Source organism: Rattus norvegicus, chromosome 18, assembly GCF_036323735.1.
Source record: "Rattus norvegicus strain BN/NHsdMcwi chromosome 18, GRCr8, whole genome shotgun sequence".
Taxonomy (NCBI): domain Eukaryota; kingdom Metazoa; phylum Chordata; class Mammalia; order Rodentia; family Muridae; genus Rattus; species Rattus norvegicus.
This window is the reverse complement of record NC_086036.1, coordinates 25331616-25345111: the sequence shown is the minus strand read 5'-3', so window position 1 is coordinate 25345111 and position 13496 is coordinate 25331616. Positions and strand designations below refer to the sequence as shown.

The 13496-nt window shown below is 39.5% G+C and overlaps 1 long non-coding RNA gene across 1 annotated transcript; it reads left to right on the top strand.

The window, feature by feature from the left end:
• The first annotated feature begins 249 nt into the window (after positions 1-249).
• Positions 250-12076, top strand: LOC102549443 (uncharacterized). The gene is made up of 3 exons (XR_361296.5): positions 250-538; positions 10368-10461; positions 11523-12076. It is a non-coding gene; the product is annotated as an uncharacterized LOC102549443 (long non-coding RNA).
• The last annotated feature ends 1420 nt before the right edge of the window (positions 12077-13496 follow it).

Here is a 13496-nt window from a genome sequence, read left to right as displayed (position 1 = left end):
CTTTTAAATGTTTGACAGTTTCATATTAGTATTTAATAGTTTTTTTGTTACTTTCCCCTCCCCCTCCTTTCCTTCTTTCCCCCCTTTCACCTGCTTAAAACCACCTTCTTCCCAAACTGTTTCTCTCTTGTTGACTTCTTATGTGTGACCCACTGAGTTTAATTAGAATAGTTGGCAAGGACCTTGGTGGGATATTGCTTATTGTAGCATAGCAACTTAACAGTGGTGACATCACTGAAACATATGACATCTCTTCCCTAGCAACCATTACTGCCAATAACCCCTCAGAAAGAGGATGGGCCCTAGGAGCCCCATCCATGACGCAACACTGATAGCCTGCATGTGATGACCACAGCTCTACTGGGCACATGAAGAAATCAAGTGCACTTCAGTACTGAGTGGGATGCCACTGTGAGCGCCTTTTCTGAGGTGACCAAAGAATGGTTTTGATTAGAGACCAGATCCCACTCTGTTGACTGGACTAGCCTCAAGTTCTTGGGTTCAGATGATCCTCCTGACTCAGTCTCCTGGAAACACGGTGGGTAAGCTGTACAGCTCAGGGAACTTTCTTAAGAAATCATATGCTGGGACTGGAGAGATGGCTCAGCGGTTAAGAGCACACTGACTGCTCTTCCAGAGGTCCTGAGTTCAATTCCCAGCAACCGCATGGTGGCTCACAACCATCTGTAATGGGATCTGATGCCCTCTTCTGGTGTGTCTGAGGAGAGTGACATTGTATTCACATACATAAAGTAAATAAATAAATCTTTTAAAAAAGGGAAAGAAATCATCTGCTCTGAAAGCTTCTCTGGAGATGTTTGCATGTTTCAGCCCCTGAAGAGTGTTGCTTTATCCCAGTCGCTGATTTGAAGAGATCTAGTGTCAGCTGGGAGATGGCCTCAGAGCATGACCATTTTCTGTTAAATCACAGTCTTGCTCATCACGGCTAATGTGCAGCTACACTGAAGTATTGATTTATTGTCTCTGGCTTCTTCTCTTGTTCTATATCTCACTACCACAGTTGAAGGGAAATTTATGTGTTTACACTCACATGGTGACATCATTCCAGTTGTGCCATAAGTCCTGTGAAAAGTGTGTTATCCAATTCCCTCTTGAGACAGCCACCGTTGGTTTGATGCGATTGTATCTGTAAAATCATTCCCATCTAAGTGTAATATAATGAGCATTCTCATCTAGGATTTCTTGAGAAAATTAAGCTTTCATAGCCTACAGCATTCACTGTATGTACTATATTTAATTCTTTTGCTGAACACCAGGAAAGGTTTGGATTCTTGGGAAAAATCATAAATAATTTTGTGTTCTGAGGCTCAAAGGCAAAACTCAGTTCTAACAATTGTAATAAAAGTTAAAATGGAGACTTCACACTAATAAAATCCTATTTGGCTCTTTCTTTGTCCCCTCTGTAGGCTAGGGTGATTTTCCATATTTTTTAATGGACTGATGTTTCCACTGGTTTACTGTTTTGTGGCTATTACTCCATTGTATAGATAGATTACTGTTGATATGTTTATTCTCCTGTTGAGGAGTATATGATGGAATATTTCCAGCTTAGAGATCATTTGAATAATGCTGCGGTGAGAAGATTTATAAAGTCATCTGGCAATAATAATAAATAATAAATAATAATAATAATAAATAATAATAAATGCATGCATTATTTTCTGGCCCCGAAATACAGTTCTCTGTGTCTGAATCTAAGCTTAACCTGTCTGATTGCTTTAAGTATCTTAAGATTGTTGCATAATATAGCCAGTGACAGAAGAGATCACACTCTGGGATGACACCAGACAAATTTGTTCCAACAGCATCTTTAGAAAAAAAGACACAGGAAGAAATATTGAAGGCATCATATTTTATTAACATGTATACACCATAATGGGTTTCATTATGGTATTTCATAAATGTATTATAATGTACTTTGACCATCTTCAATCCCTTATTATCACCACCTGCCTCTCCTTCCTCTGTCCCTCATTGCTTTTCTCCCAAGTCCTCCTTCTGTGATCATGTTTATCTCTATTTTTCCTTACATATTATTGTTACTTATGCATACATGTAAATATAAAAATACAACTTGCGGAGTCCATTTAGCGCTGCTCACTTGGTCTGACTATTTGTCACTAGGTAAACAATTGAGGAAACTCTCCCCTGGAAAGGACTATTTTCTTCCCCTCTTAGTCATTAGATGCCTATCATTCTTCATCTGCACTGACATGTTTCCTGGTGCGGCAATTATGTAGGTCTTGTTTAGACTACCATATTGTTGATATTTTCATAGATACAACTCCCATGTTCTATTTAGAGGACAGTCTCTTAGGAATCATCCTGGTATTCCAAGTCTCTCTTCCAAGATATTTCCTGAGCCTTCAACAGGGATCAGGTTGTAGATATCTCAGCTACAACACACACTACTCCTAGTACACACATAGGATTCAATATCCTATTCCACAGATGTTGGCTCAGCTGTGTCCATTGCTGCTGTACCAACACATAATAGAAACAGCCTCAATATCCTTCAACTGATGAGTGGATAGTGGACATGCGGTGTCTATTCAGCTATAAGGAAAAAGGAAATCATGAACTTTTCAGGCAAGTGGATAGAACTAGAGAATGCTACAGTGAAAGGTAACAGAGAGACCATCAGCGTGTGCTCTCTTTTAATCCTGGTTCCTACTCCAGATCTTCAGGTGTAAGTATACAGTTTTGAGTGAACACAGAAACCAGCAAAGTGAAAAGGGACCAGTGCTGGGATGGGGAGAGGGAAGGAGTTCTAGAGAAGGGAATGTCTGGGCACACAGGTTTGAAGGGGCAAAATCAGAAAAATGGGAAGGTATTAAATGGAAAAGGGAAGAGGGATATGAAGGGAGGAAGGAAGAAGGATGAATAACAATGTTTGAAAAAGTCATAGGAAAACATTTTATATTTATCTAAAATTACATTATATATGTATACATACATGTGTAGATACACATATATAGATATATATAATGTAATAAATATACATGTATGGGTATGAGTATGCTATACTATATTATATATATATATATCACAAAGTATATGTGTATAAATATGCATAAATGTACTTATACCATGCCTCTCTCTCCATATATATATATATATGTGTGTGTGTGTATATATATATCAATATATATATCATATGTATGGTATTTATTTCATACATAAATATCATGATTATATCTATATCTGTATCTGTACCTATATATCCATGAAGTTATACTATTTAGGAGAATAGTGCTTCCCACAAAGAACCATAGTCTTTCCAACAAAATCCACAGTTTCAGGCATGAGAAACTTCTTGTTGAGTTATTGATCAGGAGACCCCAAGAGCTTCCCAAACAATATAGGCTATTGCTGTTACCCTTGGCTGCTTCCCAGAATTGGAAGACACCATATTTCAGATACAGGACATTGGAAGAATTGAGTTGATGCTGACCTGGATGCTGCCTCCCTTAGGACTAGCATTCATTGTATTGGAAATTGCTATGCAATCTGCTGAGGAATAAAGTCTTAGCATCTGTAATACTTATAAAACACAATGACCTTCAGGAGGAAGATAACCCCAAAGGTATCTTAGTGGCACTTCTATCTTAGAGTAACCAAAACTGTCTAAGGACTTAAGGCCCACTCAGTAGGAGGGGATCCATGCCAGGCAATGTAGACCTAGTTAACTCCCCATAGCTAGTGAGACCACAGCACTAGAAGAGAATCTACTATTACCATTTCCTAGACCAGTGCAATTCCTAACTGCATTCTTCATACTCATTCTAATACCCACAGAGAGTGTAGCTCTCATCCATCAACAAAAGAGACAGTATACAGAGAGCCACACTGGTCAGAAGGAAAGAAAGGGAAAAAAGAAAACAGAGGGGAAAAAAAGATGCATCACTGTAGAGATGAAGACTCTCAGATGGCTTCAAAGTTCATCCCTGGCCCTAGGGTCTTCTCTGTAGAAAGTAAAACAAAATTTATGCATGGTGATTTTGAATCTAACCTAGATCTACTCATTTATTCAATTGTTTACTCAATAGGCTCTTAACTCTCCCAATAAATTAAGACAACTTTCAATTATTCTTAGTAAAAATATTACCTCCAGATTTCTTAATAATAATACTATTAATAACATTATTATTTTGATGTCTCAAGAAAGGGTTACTTTGTGTAGCATTCCTGGCTGTCTTGGAGCTCACTCTGTAGACCAGGCTGGCCTTGCCACCTGCCTCTGCTTCCTGAGTGATGGGATCAAAGGCATGTAGCACCACCACCAGTGCCCCAAGATGTCTGCTGGATATCTTAATTCTCAGTCAAAAAGCCTCTAACCCACTCTGCCCCATCCCAAATCACACTGCCAAAGGCCTCTCTCTGAGCCTGGTAGCAATCTCTCTACCTATCCAATTCCCAAGGCAGGTTTCCATGCCAGAAACACACATCCCAACTCTGTGGTGGCCCAGACCAGCCGCCCCACACTCCATTACACTTAAATCTACACATGAAAGAACACACAACACAATAACGTTTGACCCAATTGATGAGATATAATTGCCCACCTAACATACAAAGCCCAGTACCATCCATCCCTTAAGAACATTAATAACAACCTGTAAATACACAGAGCGGAATCTTAACGTCACCTGCCATGTTGTCCACGGGCTACTCTCGCTGTCCCTTCTATCAATTAACACCAATAAGCAACTTAAAAAATTAGGACTTTAGCCCAAAACATATCCATCTGTTAAGCTCTCTACCCAGAGCCACAGATTTTTATTTAACCTTAATAACTTCTATAATGTATGTCTGTATTCATTCTGCCTGGTGTTACAGACATTTATCACAACCCTCTATTTGGAGTCAGTGACTACTTTTCCTTAAGTTCTGAACCATGGGTGAAAATCCCCACCTGATTCGAGTAATCTCTGTACTCTCTCCTTAAAAACAAACTTAAATCGCCTACTAATAATATGTGTCATTAACCTGTCATTAACAAGTAGCTTGTCTAACTAGGACTTCAACCAAAAATTCCCGTGGAGCCCACGTTAGAAGGAATATGAGTATCCTGAAAGACTTTCTAAACAAGTTTCTTTAAAAAGAAGCTTTTAGTCTCTAACTCTATGATCTGCCATTACTTATCACACAGCAGGGGACCTACAGCCTGCAAGCACAGTTTGCTTTTGTGTTTGTTTAAAAGTTCCCGCACTTGAGACATCATGTGACTTAACATGGCGCTGGTCTCCTCTTAGAAAATAAAACTTTCTCTCAACTCTTAGGAGTACTAGTGGATTCTTGCCCATCACATTGTTTCGCCATCTGTTGTTGTAAAAATATAAAAAGTAAAAGGCTGTCTTTTATCCTCCACTAGGTCTGGTCTGCTAGACATCTTACGACTCCATCAGAAAAGCCTCTCACCTGCTTTGCTCCATCCCCTATCACACTGAGGCTGGCAGCAATCTCTCTACCTATCTAGTTCCCAAGGCAGGTTTCCATTCCAGAAACACACATCCCAATTCTGTGGCGGCCCAGACTCTCCAGCCGCTGCACACTTTCTTACACTTAAATCGCTACATGAAAGAACACACAACACAATAACCTTTGACCCAATTGATAAGATATAATTGCCCACCTAAACATACAAAGTCCAGTCCACATCCATCCCTTAAGAACATTAATAACAACCTGTAAATACAGAGTGGAATCTTAACATCACCTTCCTTGTTGTCTACTGGCTCCTCTCTCTCCCCTCTGTCTATCCCTCTTTCCATTCCAGTCTCCTCCTCTTCCTTCAAACTTTTCTCCCGCTTTCTCATCCAATGACAGGCCTCCTTCTATCCTGTACCTGCCCACACCTGTATTTTACAAATTAAATGGGGAGAAGGTTCTGGTGAAGTCATGTGAGTCCTGAGTAGTGACTAGGCAGCTGTCCTTGAGGCAGCAGAATTAGCATCAAAATACAGATAACTCCAGGGCAAACCACAACATGGTTTGAGTAAAAAAAAGCACCCAGTTACCACCACTTCGCTTGGGTGGTCAAGACCAAGAAGTAACATCTAAATAACAATTACTCCATTTGCTGTAGAATATGATGCTAACCTAATATTTTAATGACTGTGAGTAATTCTGTTCCACTAACAAGATGTTCATAGGGCTATTCCTCCCTTGACTAAGGAATTCATTTTTAACCCAAGAACACAGTATAGAGAGGGCACACAGCAACTTCTTTTGAAAAAAAAATAAAAACAAAATAGGTGAACAAGACACCTGGAGAGTATATGACTGTACTCACCAATTGAAAGAAAGTTGTATTTTAGGAGCTGCATAGTATTCCACTTTATATATGTACCATATTTTCATTGCCCATCCATCTGCTGTTAGACATCTAGATTGGTACAATTTTCCTACTGTAATGAATAAAGCAGCAATAAACATGATGGTGCAAATATCTCTATGGTAGGTAATAAAGTTCTTTGAGTGTGAAATGGGTGAGTCAAATGGAAGTTCTATTTTTTTATGGTTTGAAGAATCTCCAGACTGGTTTTCACAATGGCTTGCATTAATTTGCACTTCTACCAGCAGTGAATAGATGTTCTTCTCTCTCTATCATTTGTTGTCAGATTTCTTGATGATAGTCATCTGACTAGGGTTAGATGGTGTCTCAAAGGAGTTGCGGGAAAATGGATAGACTTAGAATGTATAGTATTAAGTGGGGTCACATAAAAACTGCACCTTCAGCTGAATGGGCTTGCAACCCCATAAGAACAACAATACCAACCAACCAGAGCTGCCAGGGACTGAATCACCATCCAAAGAGTACACATGGACAGACCTATATACATACAGCTGCATATGTAGCTGAGGATGGCCTTGTTGGGCACCAATGGGAGGAGAAGTCTTTGGTCCTGCCAAGGCTGGACCCTCCCCCCAATTTCGGGGAATGTCAGAGTGGGGAGGCAGGAAGGGGTGGGGGATTGGGTAGGGAAACACCCTCATAGAAGAAGGGGGAGGGGGATGGGATATGGGGGTTATGGATGGGAAACTGGGAAAGGGGATAACATTTTAAATGTAAATAAAAAATCCAATAAAAAATTTGAATCACAAAATCCTGTACCTTCTTCTTTATATGCAGAGCACAGATCTCTCTCTCTCTCTCTCTCTCTCTCTCTCTCTCTCTCTCTCTCTCTCTCTCTCTTTTCTTTCTCTCTGTGTGTAAAATATATGTATTGTTACAAAATAGCATGTGTGTATATATAAATATGTATATAAAAATGTTACAGAATAACATGTGGGTGTGCATAAAAGTATATGTATTGTTACAGACTAGCAAGCAGAAAAGAGAAGAAGGAAAGTAAATACTAGGCAATGCAGAAGGTAATAATGTAGGTCATGGACATGTGTCATGAAAGAAGATTTAGTTTGATCTCTGTCATTGGTTTTTCATGGCCTTTGGTGATAATATACTTATAGATAAGTGCATAAAGTATATGTGATGCGAAGCTATAGGCCTAGAGATAAAGCTCCCCAGCTTCACATGGCTATTGTAACTGTGTAGCAGTTCATTCACATGGCTACTCTGTATAGCAGTTCATACACATGGCTACTCTAACTGTGTAGCAGTTTATGGAAATGGACAGACTTTAGATCTGGTTAATTTCCCCACATGACTTTGTTTTTGCAAGTCCTTTATGATAAAGTTTTGATAAGTTTTGATTAAGGAAGAATTATCTAGAGGACTCTCAAATGGCTCAGGAACACTTAAAGAAATGTTTGACATTCTTAGCCATCAGAGAAATACAGATTAAAACTATGTTTAGAGTCTACCTTATAACTGTTAGAATGGCTAAGATCAAAAACACGAGTGACAGCTCATGTGAGGATGTAGAGCAAGGTGAACACTCTACTGCTGGTGGGAGAGCAAACTTGTACAGCCACTGTGGAAACCAATATTGCAGTTCCTCAGGGAGTTGGGAATTAATTACTTCAAGTCATAACTATGCCACTCTTGGATGTATACTCAAAGGATGCTACATCCTATCACAAGAACACTTGCTCAATAATGTTCATTGTGATTTTATTCATAATAGCCAGAAAGTGGAAACGTTCTGTAGATGTTCCTCAACAAAAGAATGAATAAAGAAAATGGTACATTTACACAATGGAGTATTACTCAGGTTTGAGAAAAACGACACCATGAAATTTGTAGGTAAAATAATGGAATTAGAAAGACGAAATCATCCCGAGTAAGGTAGCCCAGGGAAACAAATATGATATTTATTTACTTGTAAGTGGATATTAGCCATTAAGTAAATAATAACCAAGCTATAATCTGTAGACCTAGAGAGGTTGCAAAGAGTAGAGGGGTGTAGGAGGAATATATCTCCCTGGAAAAAGGAACTAGAATAGATTTTATGGGTGGAATGTAGGCAGGTGAGACAGGAGTAGGAGGGATCAGGTTGGGGGTTGGAATGGAGGAAGAAGATACACGGTAAGATGCCTGTAATTGAGGGGCACTTTAGGGGTGGTGTGGAATCCTAGTGTAGTGGAAACTTCCTGGACTATATGTAGATCATCCTAATGAGGTCTCCTCATAATGGGACTATGGAGTCTTCTTAATTGGCCATTTCTTGTCACCATGTAAGGCTTCCAATGGCAAGACTGGATTGCATTTGATTGGGATGTTGGCCAAGGGAGTTCCATGGAAATCTGCAAACAACCCTGACTGATGCTAATACAAAGGGTTCTTCTCCACAAACTGTTGGTGAGGTTCCATTGCCAAGGACAATAACCACAAAATGCACTGAACACGGAGAAGTCAAGCTGGTACCTAGATGTATCTTCCTTTCCACATTCTTGTCTCTTTGGTGCAAGAAACTACACTGCAAATGGCCAAGAGAGAAACATGGAAACCAACCCAGCCATAAAACATTCTGTCATAGCCATAAAACCTACAATCTGTCATGCTTGCAAAACATGCTAGGACAATGGTGACCCAGAACTTGTAGCCAATCAATGTTTGATTTGACCTACGGACTTCCCCATGAGAAGAAACCCATACCCTACATTGCTTGAGTAATCAAGAACCAGAAACCAGATTGTCCAGAGACCTAGGGTATACCCAAACACTCCTGGTTTTAAAAAAAATCAATAAAATTATTCTTAATGATCTTCTGCTGAATGCCTTATCCAGTTATTGTCAAAGAGATTTCCTCTGGCAGCATAAGAGATGCAGAGACCCGCTGGTGGACATTATGGAGAGAGAGAGAGAGAGAGAGAGAGAGAGAGAGAGAGAGAGAGTCTGAGACTAAATTGGAGAACTCCATCAAATCCCTTCCCTCAGAACTTAGGAAATTCTGCAGAAGAGGAAGCAGAAAGAGTATAAGAATCATAGGGGGCAGAGGACACCAGGAGAACCAGGCCCTGAGTCAACTAAGCAAGGCACATATGAGCTCACAGAGCCTAAAGCAGTAAGCACAGGCCCTACATGGGTCTACACCAGGTCCTCTGTGTATATATCATAGCTATTAATTAGTATTTCATGGGACTCCTGAGAGGAAGAACAAGTGGGTCTGTGACTCCTTTGCCTAGTCTTGGGACTCTTTTCCTCCTGTTGGGTTGCAATGTCCAATTTTGATATGACAATTTTTGCTTCATCTTACTATATTTTATTGCGTCAAGAATTGGAAAGCAGTGTCTAGAAGTTTCAAGACTGTGTTGTCTTTAGTTGAATACAAATAAAGAATTCCACGTAGATCATGTGGATAACTTCAGCTGTTTAAGAGATACAAAGCAGCAGTAACATCAATAACAAGACAATGTTGTTACTCAATCAAAAGTTGTCATTCTGTGAGATACAGACTAATCTGTATTTTAGTTATTAATACATAATAAAAATTATCTTTTCACTAAAATAACTTATCTATGATTCTGTGTCAAGGTGATTTCACTTGTGTTCTTCATGAGAACTGTACTGCTTCGCTGGAACAATAGATCCCTATCTGTATGTTAATGACTGCCTGAATGAGGCGATTACATTTCTGAGGCCATACACCCGTGCCTTGGTCAGGGATAGGTATGACCTCATCAAATGCATACAGACGTTGCCCCAAGTGCCATGAGTGTAATGCAATTTATATATTGCAATTGGACTTCTGAACTTTACAAAACTAGAATATTAGTTGAATAGAGTTTGTTTTGAAAATAGTTTTTCATTAAAGACAAAATATTCATATACATTTAGTGATAGAGGATAGATAAGATGTCAAGAAATAGTATTTCAAAACTATCTAAGAACTCTAAATTTAAAGTAAAAAACCTCTTCACTTCTGATGTTTTTTTTTCAGGACTATAAAATAAACTATTGACAGGATTTGAAGCAATAATTTAAAAACCACAACTTGAGAGTACCTGAAGAATTGCACTCAGGTGTAAGACATTGTAAGTTTTCACACAGTAATTCTATTGCAAATTCTAATTCTAGGAATTTTCATTTAGAGCGAAGGAGTTTGAAGAACTTTCCCATTTTAAATTTCAGCAAATTTGTAATATTGTCACTTCTTCTAAAATGTTCCCCTATTACTGTGTCTTATAATGTTATGTTTAACAATCTATAAGGTACTTTGTAAAGATGTATTTATTTAATGTAAATGCATAAAATCTTCAGACACACCAGAAGAGGGCATCAGATCCCACTATAGATGGTTGTGAGCCACAATGTGGCTGCTAGGAATTGAACTCAGGACCTCTGGAAGAGCAGTAGGGGCTCTTAACCACTGAGCCATCTCTCCAGCTCCATCTATAAGCTATTCTAGGGGGAAATTTAAAAATTATTCTGCCACCATGAATTTTTGCTCATTGTCTATAGCTGAAGCCATAGAGAGCATTCTTGTGGATTTTGACATCATTTATGTTTGAAATAGGAAAATGCTGACTTTTATTGGCATTTTAAAATATTTCGCTAGCACATATCTATGTAATACATACCTATATTCAAAATATAACATTATAAAGCCTCTGGTCAGAAAATATTCCTTTTAAATCCCATCTTTGTTCCTTGTTAACTGTGTGTTGCCTATGATTTCAGCCATATTGTGTACTTGGTAATCTAAGCTCAGACTAGATGAACTCGGCCCTGTTGGGGATGTTTTCACCACAGCTCCTGCTTCTGGGCTCAACATCCTCTGGCCACCTCCTGTCACTCAGGCTTCCCCATCCTCTGGTCACCTCATGCTACTCAAGTTTACCTGTTCCTTGGAAATTCCCACTGGTTTATGGCCGACTTTTCAATTACCGTTTTTACTCTAATAAGAACATTCATTCTTCAGTCCTTTTGATCATTGGGTCCATTTCCTGAGTCAGGTCTAAGTGCAATGTCAACTGAGAAAGATCTTTCTTGAGCCATGTCACCCATCAGCCTCCTTGCCAGTTGCCTGTTATTGTTAATTTTCTTTACAAATGCCATACGTACCAATTCTCTCTGTCTTCATGATTACTTGCAGCTTTACATTCCACCAGGATGGTGCAGCTGGGCGGATCTTGTCCATCGCTCTAGCTGAGATGCCTCACACCTTGTCTTTTCATAGTAAGCAAAAGCTCAATGCTTACTGACGGTGATAAGTGGTGTCAAGAATCATGGAAGAGTTGCTGTGAGGCTTAAGCCACCACTTGAAGGACCCTGCTTAATAGAAGAGTTCATGAAAATTCAAGATTAAGTGGAAGAAAAGTTCGAGGAGCTTTTCCACCTTGGTTGAGAGAATATGTGTAAATGTGAGCTCTGACATAAACAGAGAGCGGAAGATGCTCTCCACTTTCCAAGGGACATGACAACTTCAATTAGATAAAGCAAGCATATGATGCTATGAATACTGCAGATGGTGATGTCCTGGGGATACTGAGACAAAGGGAAATCTGTCTATCCAGATATCACTGCCTTAAAAAAAAAACCCAAGACATTGTAAAGCTACGTAGAAGAATTGCTGGTGAACTATACTTACCCTTAGCCTCTTTGGGAGTGAATTTAACAGTTAAGAGTATAAAATTATTGAAATGAAAATGTGCCTTAAATTTAGACTTTCAAAAGTCCAAACCCTGACTGTTGTACAAATTAATCTCATACAATATCCATTTAACATGTATGAAAATATCATTCTAGTTGAGCTCAGTTCATCCTAACTCAGGTTGAACTAGAACGCGAGCGACTACTTGAACTCTTGAGGATATGGGTCAATCTCACCACTCGTTCACCTGTTCTTAAATCCAGGAGTAGCCAATGAATTAAATTAACTCGCATGCTTGAAAAGAGTTGAGGGTCTTTAACAAATTCTATAATGATAGTTAGGGTTACCTATTGAGAGAGGGAAATTAGAAGAGGAGATAAAAGTTGGCTCAGCTTAGTAAAGTGATCGTAAGCTCTCTTCCAATATCCATGACGTCTCCAACCCTGGGTAGTTGGCTAGGTTCCCAGTACCAGACGTGATGTCACTCTTGTTGAGTGGAACTTGAGTTCAATTACAGAGCTGTTGGTTACTGCCAAGGTGTGCATGCTACCACTGCACCCCTAGGTGACTATGCCATGCTTTGCGCTGTTGTTGATGGGTATCAGGGATGGTTAGGACTGTTGTTTGTTTTCTCCCTTTGGAAGTGTTTTTGGTTCTGTGAAATTAGTCCTCAGGGAGTGGGCATTCAGGTCAGCTCCAGATTAGGGGACTTATGGCTGCTTGCCCACCATGGGTCTGACTTCCACACTGGCTTAAACAGCATGGCTGTTTTTTTCCCTTCTCTCCTCCATTTTCCTCTGGGAAGCTGCTGAGACCTACAGTTGTCTGCCCTGGGTGTTTTTCTTTAAACCACTAATAAAATTGTCCTTGAACTTAAAGAGGAAAAGAGAAAAAGAGCTGGGGGCATTTAAAACTGTAAAAAAAAGTATTGACAGAAGAAATTAACTCATTTATGAACTTAACAAGTGTATTGTCAGGATTCTCTGGAGCAATTGGACTTACAGAATGAATCTCTCTCTCTCTCTCTCTCTCTCTCTCTCTCTCTTACACATACACACACACACACACACACACACACACACACACACACACACACACACACACACACGCTATTTATTTAAAAGACTTGCAGGCCGCAGTCTAGCTACTCTAACAATGGCTGGCTGTGAAAGTTTGAGAATCCAGTACTTGCTTAGTTCAAGAAGCTGGATGTCTCAGCTGGCCTTTCCATATACACTAGAATCCTGAAGATGTAGGCTCTAATGCCAGTGAGGAAATTGGCAAGTAGTCAAAGAGCAAACGCCTCCTTCTTCCCTCTCCTTGTATAGGCTTCCAGCAGAAGGTGTGACCCAGAGTAGGGGTGTGTATTTAGAAGATCCTGATTAAAGGTGTGTGTCTTCCCGCTCAAAGATCTGGATTAGTGAATGTACCTACTTCAAATTAAGCAAAAAATCCCTTACAGGAGTGCCCTTCGTT